Genomic DNA, 15,489 nt, shown 5'->3' with positions numbered 1-15,489 from the left:
ACAGGCAAATACTGGAGTTTAAGTTTCTTTGTAGAGGCATTCATCCTTGGAATCAGGGGCGATCAAGGGAAATTTTTTTTTGGGGGGGGGCACCTCCTTGATTTGAAGTGAGGGCCCGGATAGGCCGATGTGGTCAAGTGTCATTTCGGGCTCTGTATGCCATAGCAAAAAAAAATTTCAGGGGGGGGGGGGGAGAGGGCCCGGGCCCGGTGTGCCCCCCCCCCCCCCCCCCCCTGGCTACACCACTGCTTGGAATGATTCATCAAAGTGACAGGATGCGTGGACACAGAGCTGGGCTCACAGGTGTGCACGGCGAGGCGTTGAAAGCTAAATAAGTGTTCAACGCTTGAGAGGTGAAAACGCCAATGCGGGTGAAAAACAGTGCCCGCACTGTCGAAAACGTTCACATTTGTTCTGCCACCGCTGCACACCGCTTTCACTACTTCTACCTACACCATTTATAAATGAGGTGAATGCATGGCACTTTGCCCATTTTCAGAACTGTTTATTTCGTACCGAATTCAAATTATGCATTCAGAACATGGACAAGAAATAGTTACACCAGCAAGAAACACCAGCGCAAGATACGCCAGCAAGAAGCTACATAAGCGGACACGCAGGCAGTGGTGACGGCAGATTCACTCAACTGCATGAAAGCGAGATATGCTGGGGCATGCCAACTCGCTGCTGCTGCACCTTCTGCTACTTTCAGTCTTCTCGGCAATTCTAATTCAAATAAGGATCTTGAAGAACGTGTTGGTGTAGAGGCCGTGAGTTTTGTCATGCAGTGCGGGTAGTTTGCGCTTGTGACGGTGAGAATCACAGCTGACTGCTTGGACGACAATTTTGAATTTGCAGTAGGTATTAGCATCACGTGCTCTATATGTTAGTGCAGCGCCTCGCCAGTGCAGCCTAAGTACCACTGGCACTGCCGGTACGGCTTCACATGAAGCAGAAAAGCGTTCCGCTATCGCGTTGAGGAAAAATCAGTCTCGCACTGGTGTTTCCACATCAGGCTTGCCAAGTGGTTTTCCGGCTGCTTAGGCAGCAAAGTGAGCGGATTTCTAGTGAGTTTTTCTGCTTTCATGCGCCTTTTGCGCTAGCCGCCTCGGGCGCACTTGCATGTACACAGACAAGCACGAGCTGTCGCTGGGGCTACATGCGCGCCGTGCGTATGATGCCACTTCCCGCTCCGCTGTCGGCAGGTAACTGCAGCAGACTCATGCGGCTGCTACTCATGCTAAAGTCAGAAAATATGAGACAAGATCAATAGGTGGTCGGCACAGGGAATTCGTTATTTCAAAGGTGTCTCTCGCTGTCACAGTGTTACATAGAGGTCACAAATACATGTGCTTCTATGGAGTAACCGCGGGGAATATATCACAACTTTGTAACAGGATGTCGGAACGAAATGTTTTTTGTTTCGGTTTTAGCTTCGTTCCACCGCAAAAAGTTCCGTTCCGTTTCTGTTCCGGAACGAAAAAAAAAAAATGTTCCGTAACGGTCCGTAACGGGTTTTTTTCATGCAAAAATTTGAAGTTAAGGTAATTATAAAGAACATTGGATTTGTGATGTAGTTACTTGCCCTCCTCTTAGGAAAGTGGGACAATTGTAAAACACGTTCTTCAGAGGAGCGGAAGTAACTGTACCACGAATTCCTACCAACTAGCACAAACCAGTATTCATTTCAAAGTCATAGTATTTATTTTCTCAAAAGACAAATACGAATTTTTTTAGTGGGCTCAATGCTTCATGTCAAGGGAGTGAGCACGATCTCAGAAGCAGCATGTCATTGAGTGTACTCTCTGATGTGCGAGACCGCTGTTCTGATAAAAAGATCGCCAGGCCTGCGCAGAACACGCAGCACAGTCCCAACGAAAGCTGGAAGAGCGGACTTTGTAGAGCCCATTGGAGAGTCTCTTGGGGCAATAATACAAGTACACATGCAAGGTACCTACTGCTCCATAAATCATCCCAATTTTTCTGAAGTAGAAAAGTTCCCACTATGCCATTTTTCGTCATTCTTCGGAGTCTCGTGGTACACGCTACACATCTGTAAGGCATTATGTGCACTTTGTGCTGCAGTGTTGCGGAATGGGCGCCTCCATTCCATTTCAATTCCAGTGCGGGGAATTAGAACTTGCCGCAATTTCATTCCTTTCAATTCCTCGGAATGAAAAAACTTAGCCCATTCGCACTCTGAGAATGGCCGGGCAGTTCAATTCCAATCCTGAATTCCTCGATGTAGGAAGGGCATCTTGATAGTTTTATCGAGTTAAGAATGAACGCCCCATAACGCTTATGTCATCAGATGCATTAAGAACTGCAAAAGTACGCAAAACACATTAACAAGGTTGAGAGATAGTAGCTTGGTGACATATCTCGGGCACTACAACCACCCTACTAATACCCATAGGGGCAGTTCTCAAGCTACCTATAGTATTTGCATGTTTGAACGAATGCTGGTGTTTTAATATTGTTTATGCTTAAATGTGTTAATGCTAAAATGACGACATGGCGTATTTTTATGCTGACAAAAGTAGTATTCAACAAGACTAAGCAGTTTTGCCACGTGTCTAGAGCGGTTGTGAATATGGAGAAAACTAAGATTTGGTTAATGGGGAATAACACCCTCTATATCTGCTGGTATTAGTTGGAACAGTGCACCGCTCGGGCACCTTGTGCCTTTGTATCGAATACAGAACACTGGACCGCACTGCTCGTCAGCACTCACGCTGTCAAGCGCGCCTCACAAGCATGGATGGGGTGAGGAGAACTTTCCGTGTTCGCCTGTGCGCAGGTATGCAATGTCTACCTTGTCGCAAAGAGTATTTGCGTGTGTCAGGTACTAAACTGCTCGTGAGATAAAGATCAGGCTGTGCATAGAGTAATCGCCACTTTCGTGTGGAGGTATCAATGGGAACCAACGCACAGAGATAACTTGTTTATCCCTTCGATATGTGCTGGGATAATGCATTTGTTTGTACGCTAACTTACGCCTTTGTTTCTAGTAGGCGCGTTGCTTATAAATGTACTGTGCTTGTAATCAGCCAAGCCATTTTAAAAATACTCCTTTATTGTTCATTTCGAGGCTCTGACTTACTAATGTTTGAAGTTTGAAAAACAGCACGTAGACGAAAACGTGCTCTATTTTCGGAAAAAGACGTAATTCCATTCCCATTCCATTTCGTGCAAAAGGCACTTCATTCTATTTCCATTCAATTCCTTCAAGCGCTGTCACCATTCCATTCTGGGGTCGCGAAAATGTGGAATGATTCCGGAGCCATTCCTATTCTGGTGGGGCAACTCCACAACACAGGTGGGAAGCATTAACCAACACACTCTTTGTGCTATTAGCATTGTGTGATGACTGGTTGTTATTTTACTCTTCTGCCACGCTATATTACATATATTAACACGATTCCTTGCCTGTATAGAGTATTTTTGCGAAGGAGTTACAAGCACCAGCGTGGCACTGTGGTGGAAGACCCGACTGCCACGCAGAGGGCACGGGTTGAAATCCCCTCCGATCCTAAAAATTTGTTTCTCATTTAATATTTTCTTATATCACGCGATAGCGGTCAGGGACATCCGCGGCAGTGGACAACTATGGCGCCAAAATCAGCTGTTGTGATCTCATAACAGCTTTCGCTGTAACAAACTTCAACGCCAACAATGCCCTCTCTACACTGGCCTGCGTGACAGGCATGCAAAAGTCCACTTGCGTCAATATAAACATCTCTGGGTGCCACTGTTTTTGTTTTTCGCACAATTTCAACATATGTTTGCTTTGGAATTCCTGCCTGAGGTACTCGCTAATACTGTACCCTGAGATATGCTCACAATGCATGAGCTCAGTTGCTCCGCATTGGGAAGTTTTCTCGTGAACCGAAAAATGATTGAAAAAATTTCGGTTTCACTCCTGAACGAAATAATAGATAAAGTTTCGGTTACGTTTTCGTTCCGGTTGAAAATATTGTTTTCGTTTTTCGTTCTGTTCCGACACCCTGCTTTGTAATACAGAGGAATTTGTTGTATGGGAGTTCGTTATTCGCCGCGAGATCGGGCTACAGGTGGCAGCACCGTCGCTGCGCTAGTGTGGATAGGCGGTTGTCGGCGCGTATACAAATGCACCCAACAGCGCTTCGTTGTGAGCGATTTGACCCGATTTCCGGCAAACAAAATGCGTTGACTGCAGCTTTCTGGCCAATATGTGCGCTCTTCATTCCCGAATTAATGCACGAAGCGCGCCGAACGTCACTATTACTTGTGAGAGAAGCGCATTCTGCCAACGAACGGGTTGCTCGCCTTCGGCAACAGTCAGCATTTTCGCAATGGATGACGTTTTCTTTAAGAGTGTGTGAATATTCGAAATTTCGAATATTTTTCTAATAGTGTTTGCTATTCAATTCGATTCGCACTGGAATTTTACTATTCAAACTTCCCAAAAACAAATACAGTCAACGTCCGATTGAAAGTGACCCCTTCAAATTTTCAATATGCTTCACCTCATTACACTCTTGTATTGCGGCAAAGCTGCCTTTCAAGCTCCGTTACGGTCGCACTTTGCCAAGACACAGTCAACGTCCGATTGGAAGTGGTCCCTAGATTTTCAATATGCTTCACCTCATTACACCCCGGTATTGCGGCAAAGCTGCCTTTCAAGCTCTGCTACGGTCGCAAATTTACTAACTCATGAAAACACTGGTTCCAACATGGAGATGAAAGATGTGGCAGCGGTGGGGGCTCAATTAATGCTGTTTTGGACCTGAAATTTGGGCAGGAAGTCAGAAAAATCGGAAGCCAAAGCTTTTTAGCATCCAAAATTTCAGATGTTCTTGTATATCGACGTCTACGAGGCAGATTTGGAACTCCGGACTTGAAGGGAGCACACCCTTGTCCGCCACATCCGTTGGGCTTCCACAGAAGTTGAAACAGGAGGAGAGGCTGAGGAAATGGCATCTTTGCCTATCACGTGTAAAGTGTTGTTGGCTACTCTTTGGTTGCACCAAATCATGTACATAAATAGAATTCGACCTCTACATTGCCTCATTCTTGATAAGACAACTATGAAACACCACCCCGTGCCAGCGCTTCATCAACCTACCAAAACAAAACACTTTCATGTTGCCATCTCATAAGAATATGCTTAGGAATCTTCTCTAACGTTTTTTTTTCTGCAATTGCGCTTCGAAGTATTCGAAAAATATTCTAGAAATATTCGAAAAATATTCGAATTCGCTTCGCACCCAAAATTTTGCTATTCGCACAGCTCTAGTTTTCTTATTGTTTTATTTGTACATGTTTAGCTTGTGTTCCACCTACTATGAACTGCTGTAGCGCGACTGAATTTATCTACTTCCTGTTGATCTGGATACCCCCCAACAAAAAGAAAGCCCGTATTCTTGCACGATGAGTTCAAATAGCACTATGTGCACTGCGTGCTCAAATATTCATCCGCATACCTTATTCAGTTCTCCATGAAATGTAGGACAGTTGATAGGTTTACTGAGGAAACGTACGTGGCTGACAGTGCTTTAGCGCTACGGAGACGTTTAACATGCACATGCTTGTTTTTATTGCGATAGCAATTATATGGACAGTCTCGGCTGGATTTTGCCGTCGCCGTCGCCATCATGCACCGTATATGTATAAGTATGTATATACAGTAGAACCCCGCTGATACGTTTTTGAAGGGACCGTAGGAAATAAACGTAAGAGACGGGAAACGTAAGAGCCGAAAAACAAGAAAAACGGCAAAATATTTAGTGGTACAAAATTTTATTTCAATTCTTACGAGCAGCACGAAAATTGGCACGCTCAGCCGCGATCTAGTCGATGGATAGAAACGCGGAGCTTAGGACGGCCTTATCCACAGAAATGTAATCAACGTATGTGACTTTTTTAACACCAACAGCTGTAGGTATGAAAGAACTAAGCACATGCAATCACGACCGGCGCGGCGAGTCCGACCGCGAACCGCACGCACGACCATGCGAGCTCCAACCAGCTCGAACTCCTCCCGTTCTCCGACAAATAACAATGATGATGAGTCTACGCCAACGCGATGGCAGAAGTGAATGCCAATCTCGAAGGCCTTGCTTTCGCAAGCAATTACGTCATACACGCCATGTTTGTGCAATGCAAATCTCAGAGGCTATGCTTTTGTCAATAGTAAATGCCAATCTCGAAGGCCTTGCTTTCGCGAGCAGTTACGTCATAGACGCCATCTTTGCAATTTGAATCTCGAAGGCCATGCTTTTGTTTGCATCAATTGAAAGATTCTGTTGCTTGCGCCTCTCATGCGGCTAATATTACGGTCAAACGAGGCCAAGCTGCGTGAAAATGCACCATGGCCGCTCTCTTTGGTAGTCACTCAGTCGGCTCCGGGCGCACTTCGCGACGTATCATACGGGAACGGTCCGACAGTTATGACGTAACAGCGGGGTTCCCAATACATTGTATCCTATGGGAGCTATGCCGGGACCGGCGGAAAACGACGTAACAGCCGGGAAAACGCAGCAGTGAGGAACGTAACAGCGGGGTTCTACTGTATACATAAAAGCCCCAAAGAAAAATAATTCAGAAAAATGCTTCCGAAGCGCGGAATCGAACCAGGGACCTCTTGCTCCGCAGCGAGTGGCGCTAGCCACTACGCCACGGAACGCAGGTCCTCCGCATAGCTAACGGCAGCGTTATATACACACCCTTTGCCGCTGGACGGACTCAGAGATGGCCGGCGCTCATAAGCGTTTCTTCATTACCAGCGAGATGGCGCTAGGAGTGCGACGAGCGCATTTAAAAGTCGTCGGCGAGCTTGCTCGCTTCTTCTTATATTTGCGCAAGGAGAACCTTGGCCTTCCACTGTCTGCTCGCGCGGTTTTCTCGTGGTGAGGGCAAGAGGGATGTTTCAAGCTTTAACCGTGATGTCCACGCTCATGTTACGGAGCGCCGCTAAACGACGCCGCTAAACGAACAAACAGAAGATGAGCGCGAACTATCAAATGTCACAGCTCGACACTTGAAGCACGCTAGTTTCCTTCGCTGCTTCGGCCGCCTTTGTAACAGGAGCGCTGTTCAAACTGAGAGTATCCATTGGCGAGCCTCACTTCGTATAGCATTAGTTTCTTGCTATTGCATTCATTGCTTCGCCCTTGTGGCGAAACTGTGATTTTTTTATTCCAATAACAGTACACAAAGGTAACTGTACAGCACGAAACTTTCTTCGATTGATTACTTGCACGACAGTAATGGAACAAAGGCTTGGTTATTTCCCGGGACCAAAATACATTTTTTCATGCGAATAATGTCTGCTGCCTTCCATCAATTTACTAAAACAACGCAACACAAACGCTCAGGTAATGTAAAGAAAACAAGATGTGGCTTCGCGTGAAATTACTACGACATAAATGTAAAGTACGCCGTATGGATTAATTTTGACCACCAGGGCTCTTTAACGCGTACCTTAATGCAAGTAAACGGGTGTCTTTGTACAGTCGATCACGGGTATATCGAACTCGGATATATCGAATTATTGGCTATATCGAACAGTTGAGAAATCCCCTTGAATTACCCATGCAAAAGTATGGGGTTGGTGTGCACGTATATCGAACTCCCGCACAGCGAAACATCCGCTATACCGAACACTGCCCCACGCCGAAGCCCAGAAAGTGCATTTTTCCTAACAACTATTGATCATTTTTCAGCCGCGTTCTTATAAGTTCCAATCCCTCGTCGCTCGCAGGTGATGAAATTGCGTTGCTCTAGTTCGTCGCGCAGCGCTTGTCAGTTCACCGGTATATTTGACGCGCGGTCTGCAGGTTTTAACGCATAGGCTAATGTTTTTCAAAGAGGCTGATTGCCGAGGGCACCAAAACGAGAATTCGAAGCGACTTCGCAGTCTTGTTGCAATGTTTGCATTCCCTTCCTTGTCTCTTCGCCCACGATGGCATGCGGGCCCGCAAAGCATGGCCTTCGAGATCCGCAACCTCGTGACGTATTTTTAGTGTTTTCGGTTTTAAAACGCCCCTCTCAGAGGCTACGCTTTTTTTCGCATTTCTCGCCAAAGCAGCGGCTGCCTTCTGCAAAGCCACAAGTGCCATCGGCATCGCCAACATGTCCACGGTGGAGAAATGTTTCTTCGTGCAGCGGTGCAGCGTTGTATCTTGCAGAATGCGTACTGTTTGTAGTTCGCACTTTGTTTTTGATAAATCGTCATTCAGGAGTCGAACTAAACATTGACCCGCTCGTAGCGATAAAAATGATGACCGGTGCTTGAAACGACGTCAAGTAAAGCACCGTCGTGCACTGTTTCCTTACGGGCCTTGGTGCCAGGTGACGACTTCGGGCGCGTCATGACCGCCGACTACGGCGTACGGTGCGTCAGTGAATTTTGCGACTTAGCGTCTCCGGGCTCCGTATCGGACGGGAGCAGAGCGAGTGACTTCATCGGTGCAGATAACGACGTAGCTGTTTCTGACTGCATCGATGCCGAGATCATAGCTTACGTTGCCGGTGCTGCGGAAATAGACCCGTGCGGTTTGAAGATGCCAGCCGCCACTGCCACCGCTAAACCCTTTACCGCACTACAGAGCTCGCATTAGCGTTCAGCGTCGATCACCGCTGTTGTGGTGGAAGGTGCTGAATTTACTTGTTTGGAAAGCTTATATAATATTGACGATGATTTGATGAATTCACGGCGCGCAAGAAGCAAGACAAGTTGATGGACTTTTTTCATGCGAAATAAAGTGCGCTAACTTGCAAAAGAAGTTCTTGCCTTGTTCTTAAGCATATGTGAGCAAATCGTCACATTCGTGCTTTTTACGATTTTAGAAAACTGTGTCGAGGCAATACGCATATTTCGTATTTCGAATTATCAATATATCGAACTATTTCGCGATCCCCTTCGAGTTCGATATATCCGGGATCGACTGTATACGTTTCGCCACAAGTTATAATTGCGCAAGGCAACTCAGTTTTGCGATTTCCGTGTCATTCCTTTTTCTGTTCTTTTTAGAGGACAATTTAAGTACTGAGGTGTCAGACGTGACTTCACAGAAATACAGTAGACTCTCATTAAACGGAACCTGAAGGGACCAGGAAAATATGTTCCGTTTAACAAGAGTTTCGTTTACTGAGAGATGAACTGGGTTGAAACATTCAGGTATGAAACCAATAATACTAAAGGCAGTTGTTCCATTTAAGCAGCAATTCCGTTTAACAGATTTCCGTTTACTGAGAGTCCACTGTAGTTCTCTGTAGTGGGACCAGGACCGTACACAACTAAAGCTCGTCGCGTAACCTATAAACGACAGTCCCGAAGTTATACACCTAACCACAACACGCAAGTGTATGAGAGCCTTTTTTTTTTACCACCAAGCTGCTAAAAGGCTATATTCACATGAGATTTAATACTTCTAATCTTTAGGACAACACCAAGTGCGCTTTGCAATGCACTTGGACCACAGAGCGGCACCTACACTGATATGACTCGTAAATGGAGGGTACGACGACCACACACAGCACTCTTGACAAGTGCACTCACCAACGTTTTTAGATTACTTCAGTTGGCAAAGACCGCGGCCTTCCAGCAGCGCGGGGCGGCTCGCCGCGATCGCCAACCAGGCGGGGGCGCTGCGGTCGCGTTAGGATTGGTCTCGGCGCGTCGTCTGCTACTTCGCTGCTGATTCAAAGGGGCCGACAAGCGACTACAACGGGGTTAACTCGATGTGGTAGTCGCTCTCATTTCACTTGGCTTGAGTGAAATGCGCGTTTTAGTTGTATCTCAGCATTATAACAAGAAACAGCACGTAAGACAGGGCATGAAAAAGTAAGTTAAAGATAAGGCAAACACTGCACAGTGCGCTTACCTTCATTCTGTTTCCCGTTGTAATCGGCTTTAATTTTTCCCCTGTATATGCGCATATCATCTCCGGCTCCCGTAATGCTCAATCATATTCGAACCTCACCTGAACATGTATTACGCCAGCTGCTGAAAACCCTACCAAATCAAAAACCAGCAAGGAAGCCAGAAAAACACGTCTTGCCATTTTCATTCGATTTCGTGAAACAGAATGCAACACGTACATTTATTTGCAGTGACGTATTTACGGGGTGTGCGCGAGTATTTGAAAATTTCGATATTCAAATGGAACAGTGCCTTCTTCGATTCTATCATCAAATCAAATAACTGTCATTTGTAATGGCGGCCACATCACAGCGCTGTGCCATGTCCACTTTTCGTCTTCGTCTGTGTTTTTCGTGCTGTTAGCCACGATGAATCTGCACCAACTCGCCCAGTATTCCATCCTACTTAATGTCATTTGTAAGCCCGAATATTTTACGAATATTTCAAAATGTCATTTGCAACGGCGTAAGGCAAAAATTGGCGCAAAAGCGCGATAACTGACATTCCTGTAGGGCATATTAGAGGCACGCTACCTCGCTTGAGGAGCACGTCTTTTTTAACAACGAGCATTCGCGCTTTCTGAACAATTATGTGGATACGCCTATACTTAATCCCTCCAGTTGCTTTCCTCGCTAAACTCCTGCCGTGAAAGGGCTCCAATTTTTAAATATTTTTAGTTGCCTTCATTCACTGACCAAAGAAGGAAAACAAATCACTATTCCAGTGCGTTCCTCCCGCCATAAGCCTACAAATGCTGTGTACCTATGGCATATGCGGCCATTCTAATACGTATCGATCTTTTTTTTACAGCAAAGGTGTAAATGAGTACGGGCGAAACCTAAATGTTCAACATGAATTTTTGGCAATGTATATATTTTCATGTATTCATGTACCCACTAGCACGGGCCGTGAAGGGCCTGCAGTATACTTAAAAAAGAAGAAAGAAATATGGAATACACTTCTGACATCGTCCTAACCGACCTTTCTTTCTGGGGTTACTTCTCATCTAATGTCCCGTTTTGAATCCTCTGAGTAAAATGAATAAATAAATACTAAACATATGAATACGAGGACGTGAACATCAATTTGTATAATTAATTCGTTCTAAGAATGGCTGTTTCAGATTCGTGACTTATTCAAAAAGTATACCATATTCAATTCTATTCGCTTCTGTCACTATTCGATTGGGCCTCAAAAATCACTATTCGCACATCCCTAATACCATCGGAGAGCTGCTCATGATGACGGAACTGTACGGGAAGCCTTCACATTAGCTTTATTTTTTGCTGATGCGACGTTTAGCACATAGGCTTTTGCAAGCGTCTTTGGCTGCAAAATGCATCCTGAACACTATGTACGAGTGAACTTCTGCAGTAGTGGTACGTGGTCCGCGGCTTTAGTCCGCCTCGGTGGTGCAGTGGTTGCTCGACTGCTGACAGGAAGGTCGCGGGTTCGATCCTAGCCGCGGCGGTCGCATTTCGATGGATGTGCTAGAGAACAGTGTACTGTGCGATGTCAGTGCACGTTAAACACCCGATGGTCTAAATTTCCGGAGGCAATACAACGGCGTGCTTCATAATCATATCCATCGTGGTTTTGGCACGTGAGTACCCCAGATATTATTGCAGCAGTGGTGTCCTTAATTGTGAACGGGACAACCGACAATTGTCACATCACAGTCCCGAAGAGCGCCAAGAAGGGCTAAAAAAGTGTCGAAACAGACCCGCTTCCATTGCACCTCAACTGAAAACGCGGTTTCAATGCCTCTAAACATACACAAAAACTCCCATAAAGAAACGTCGCGGTACGGAACTGCCACAGCCGAAGCATACCCCAAACAACAGCTCGAGGCGCGCTGCGCTGACACTTCGCGGTATCTATTCAAATACGTATGCACGATCACTGCAATGAGCTCATGCCTTGGTAGAACGCGTGAAACCTCAGAATATATGAGAGATTAACGCGCGAGCACAAACCAACAACGCAGCAAAAGCACGCGGCTGAAGCAAGCATCGCCCTTCGTACTGCATCTTAACCGATCTCAACGCTACGCCAGCGCCACCTCTCGCGACGCCGACAAAACCTGGCCGCCTCTGGAAGCTAGTTTGCAAACTGAAAATAATCTAAAAACGTTGGCACTCACTGATCTTATTACAGTACATATACAGCTGATCAAGGCCAAATGCTTCTTTACATTGTGTTAGGCATATGTACGAGCGGTTAAAGTTGCACTAACGCAACGGAACAAACCGTCCTGCATGTCGTACGCGCACATGCAAACACAACGTGGCTAGCAGACGACGCATGGAGCAATCCACACTAGGTGCGGTTCAGCCAGAAGCCGCCAGGCGGAGACTTCGCTCGATTTCGCGGCCAATAGGCAGGTTTAGCTGTAGATGTGCACGTCTTCTATGTCGAATTCGGCTCACTCTTGGTAGCCAGATCTTCAGATTCATCAGTGGTGGTGGCATTGCCTTCCATATTAAAACCCGGTGCCTCTGGCATTGAGGCGGTTCTGGCAGGAACCATGCCTGGGCACTTCACGACTGCGTGCCACTGTTTTGTCCTTTTCTATGTTGCAAAGGGGGCACTGGGTCTCGATACCTGCCTTACAATGGGCCAGTGGCATAAGCAGAAATTTTTTTCGAGGAGGGGACACCTCCTTGATCCGACATTGGGTTTGGGCAGATAAGTGGGGTTGAGTCTCACTTTGTGTTCTGTGTCACATGGGAAAAAATCCACAGCATATCCACGGGGTGAATGATGATGAGTGGGGCGAAGCTCCGGAGGGAATCATCGGTAAACCATCAACACTCCCGAGTAATTCGCCCAGTACATGATCAAGCAAACACGTGAGAAACACCGTGTATATATTAAACATCAAACTTTTATTGTACTGTTGGTTTAAGTGATCCCTTCATTACAACGGTCCCCCTAGCGTACGTCGCCGCACTAAATCGAACGATTGCCTTCCGCCAATGACGCGCGCCATATGTGAATCTTCCGTGAATTCTGCCCAGTACATCATCAACGACGTGAGATCGGGCGCGTTTATACTAAAGGGTCGATGAGAGTCATGGCGACTTGCAGCTCACTTTAATTTTACATGTATGCTGTGAATTTTTATTGTTTAATCACGCACAAGAGAAATCTCACACAGGCACTACCTAGGAGGTCAAAATCCAGTGCCTATATAAACGGGGTGGTCAGTGAACGGTTGTGAAGCGCGAGCAGTCGGTTTTTTCAATCAAGAAACTCGCTAGCAGACAAAGAGAGAGAGGGGGGGGGGGGGGGGACTAGAGCACGCATCTGCAACGCAGCGAGCGTGGAGCGTTGGCGTCGCGAGGCAAGAGAGGGGAGAGGGACTACAGCATACATCTGCAACGCAGCGAGCGCCTCCGCGCCATCTAGGGATCTTTCTCAGAACTAGAAGTGGCTACGACAGCGCCGTCTAGTGAAGACTCCAAGAACTAGAGGTGGCTACCTACTACTACTACTACTACTACTACTACTACTACTACTACTACTACATACTACAGAGGAGGGACAGACCCACACCCAAAGGAGCTTCGCCCCCAAAAAATTCTGGGGCGCGGGCACGAGCCCAGTGTGCCCCCCGGCCCCCCTGGCTACGCCACTGCAATGGGCTACCCTGAGAAGAGTATGTAAGGCTCCACAACGTGCCTCTGCTATCAGGTGGCTGCCCAAAGAGCTTTCAATAGGGGTGTGCGAATACTCGAATATGCGAATACGAATCGAATTCCAACTTGTCGAATAGTTCGATTCGCGAATCGAATATGAAGTATTTGGTTACTCGAATATCTGATATATTCGGCGAGTCTGTTTGGATGGCGGGTGAAACACACACAATACTTTGAGACTGCACAGTCTGTCCAAAACTACACAAAGTTTGAATGTCACGAACCTGAGAGCACGCAGATTAAATTGTGGTCGTGACACAGCCGAGCCGTGAAACTCAATTAAGACAGCCTTTTGTTTGCGCCGCTCGCACAAGCTGCACTATGTCTCACTTCCTACACATGCAACAGTTGTAGATACACTTGGGAAGAATCGCAGACTGCAATTCGCGAACATAAAATGAAAGCGCGCCATTACGAACCGCAAAACCACGCATCACGGCCGCCACAGAGAACATTACTGGCAAGCAGCGCTGGTTGCGTCGCGTCGCTACACTGTAGCGTCTCTGCGCGGCCGATGATGATGATGATGTAGTAGTGGCCTGCCCCTTTGCAAAGGGGGAACACGCTCAGTGTCGTGGCCTCAAAAAGAAAAAGAAAAAAATAGAATCAATAAAACCCGCACGCGACAAAGGCAGGAGATGCGCACACAACAGCCTAGGTCCCAAGTTCGGCGTACAGTTGTCCACCACTCAGCTGGCTGGGCGGCACTCGCACCACCTCTCGGCGGCAGAGCCACCCAATTTTTCTTCTACTTTCGCAAACGGGATAGAGGTGGCGCTTGTTTAACTTCTCCATTGACTCGTCGAAGCTTTTCTCGTGAACATATTCATAGTTAGTGGTGGTTAGTTAACACGTCTGTAACCACTCTTGCGTGCGCTTTTTAACTTTTTCATTTTTAAATTTAATTTCATTGTTTAGTCCTTTAGGCCAGGGCATCGGTTGATGCCCACCCGTTACAAAGGGTGGGGCCGCAAATCCAATACAATCCAACCGCTGGCTCTGCGACGTTTGGCCGTTTGAGTCATTTCTCCGGGCAATCCGAAACCACCAAGTCCCTCGCAATCGGAAACCACGCCGACGTGTCCTGCTACCGAATTGTGTCCGCGCGAGCTGCCGGAAAACATCGTCCAACGGTCCTGCTGGTCAGGTGCGACATAAGTGAACGAACGAAAAGTGCCATTTGGAAACATTTCGTAAAGAACTCGGCCCAAGAGGCAACGTGCAAAAGCTGTGACACGAAACTGCGCACACCATCGAGTACGACGATGCCACTTGCGAATCATCTCAAGAACAAGCATTTTTCTCTGCACAGTGTGTTCATGAGAGACAGCGGTAAGCAAGGACTACCAGACAGAGCACAGCCGCACATCAAAAATGCGTTGCAGTCGGGCAAGGACCTGTCGCAGCGCGAGAGAACGGCGATAACCACAAGGATTGCCCGAATGCTGGCGCTCGACCTCCAGCCTTACCGCTGTGTTGAAAATCGGGGTTTCAAAGAGCTGATAAACCACATGGAGCCTTTCTACAAGATACCCAGCTGCACTACGTTTTCAAGGACAATCATCCCGGAGTTGCACTGAGACGCAGTCATGGCTGTGAAGGAGAGAATGCACGCGGACTTCCAGGAAGGCGTAGAGTCGATCTCGTTGACAAGTGACATGTGGACGTCGAGGTCTAATCAGAGTTATATCAGCCTCACCTGCCACTATTTAACCTCCAACTTCGAGATGAGAAGCTTTGCGTTGGAAAGCCGGAGCGTGACCGAGAGCCACTCTACTTGCAACATCCTGGACCACCTGCCAGCAATGATGGATAACTGGGAGCTGCCACTGCAGAAAGTGCCAGTCTATGTGGTGACGGACAATGCACGAAACTTTCGCG

The sequence above is a fragment of the Rhipicephalus sanguineus genome, chromosome 1 (assembly GCF_013339695.2).
Source record: "Rhipicephalus sanguineus isolate Rsan-2018 chromosome 1, BIME_Rsan_1.4, whole genome shotgun sequence".
NCBI classification, from domain to species: Eukaryota; Metazoa; Arthropoda; class Arachnida; order Ixodida; family Ixodidae; genus Rhipicephalus; species Rhipicephalus sanguineus.
The sequence above is the reverse complement of the archived record's forward strand: the minus strand, read 5'-3'. Positions refer to the sequence as shown.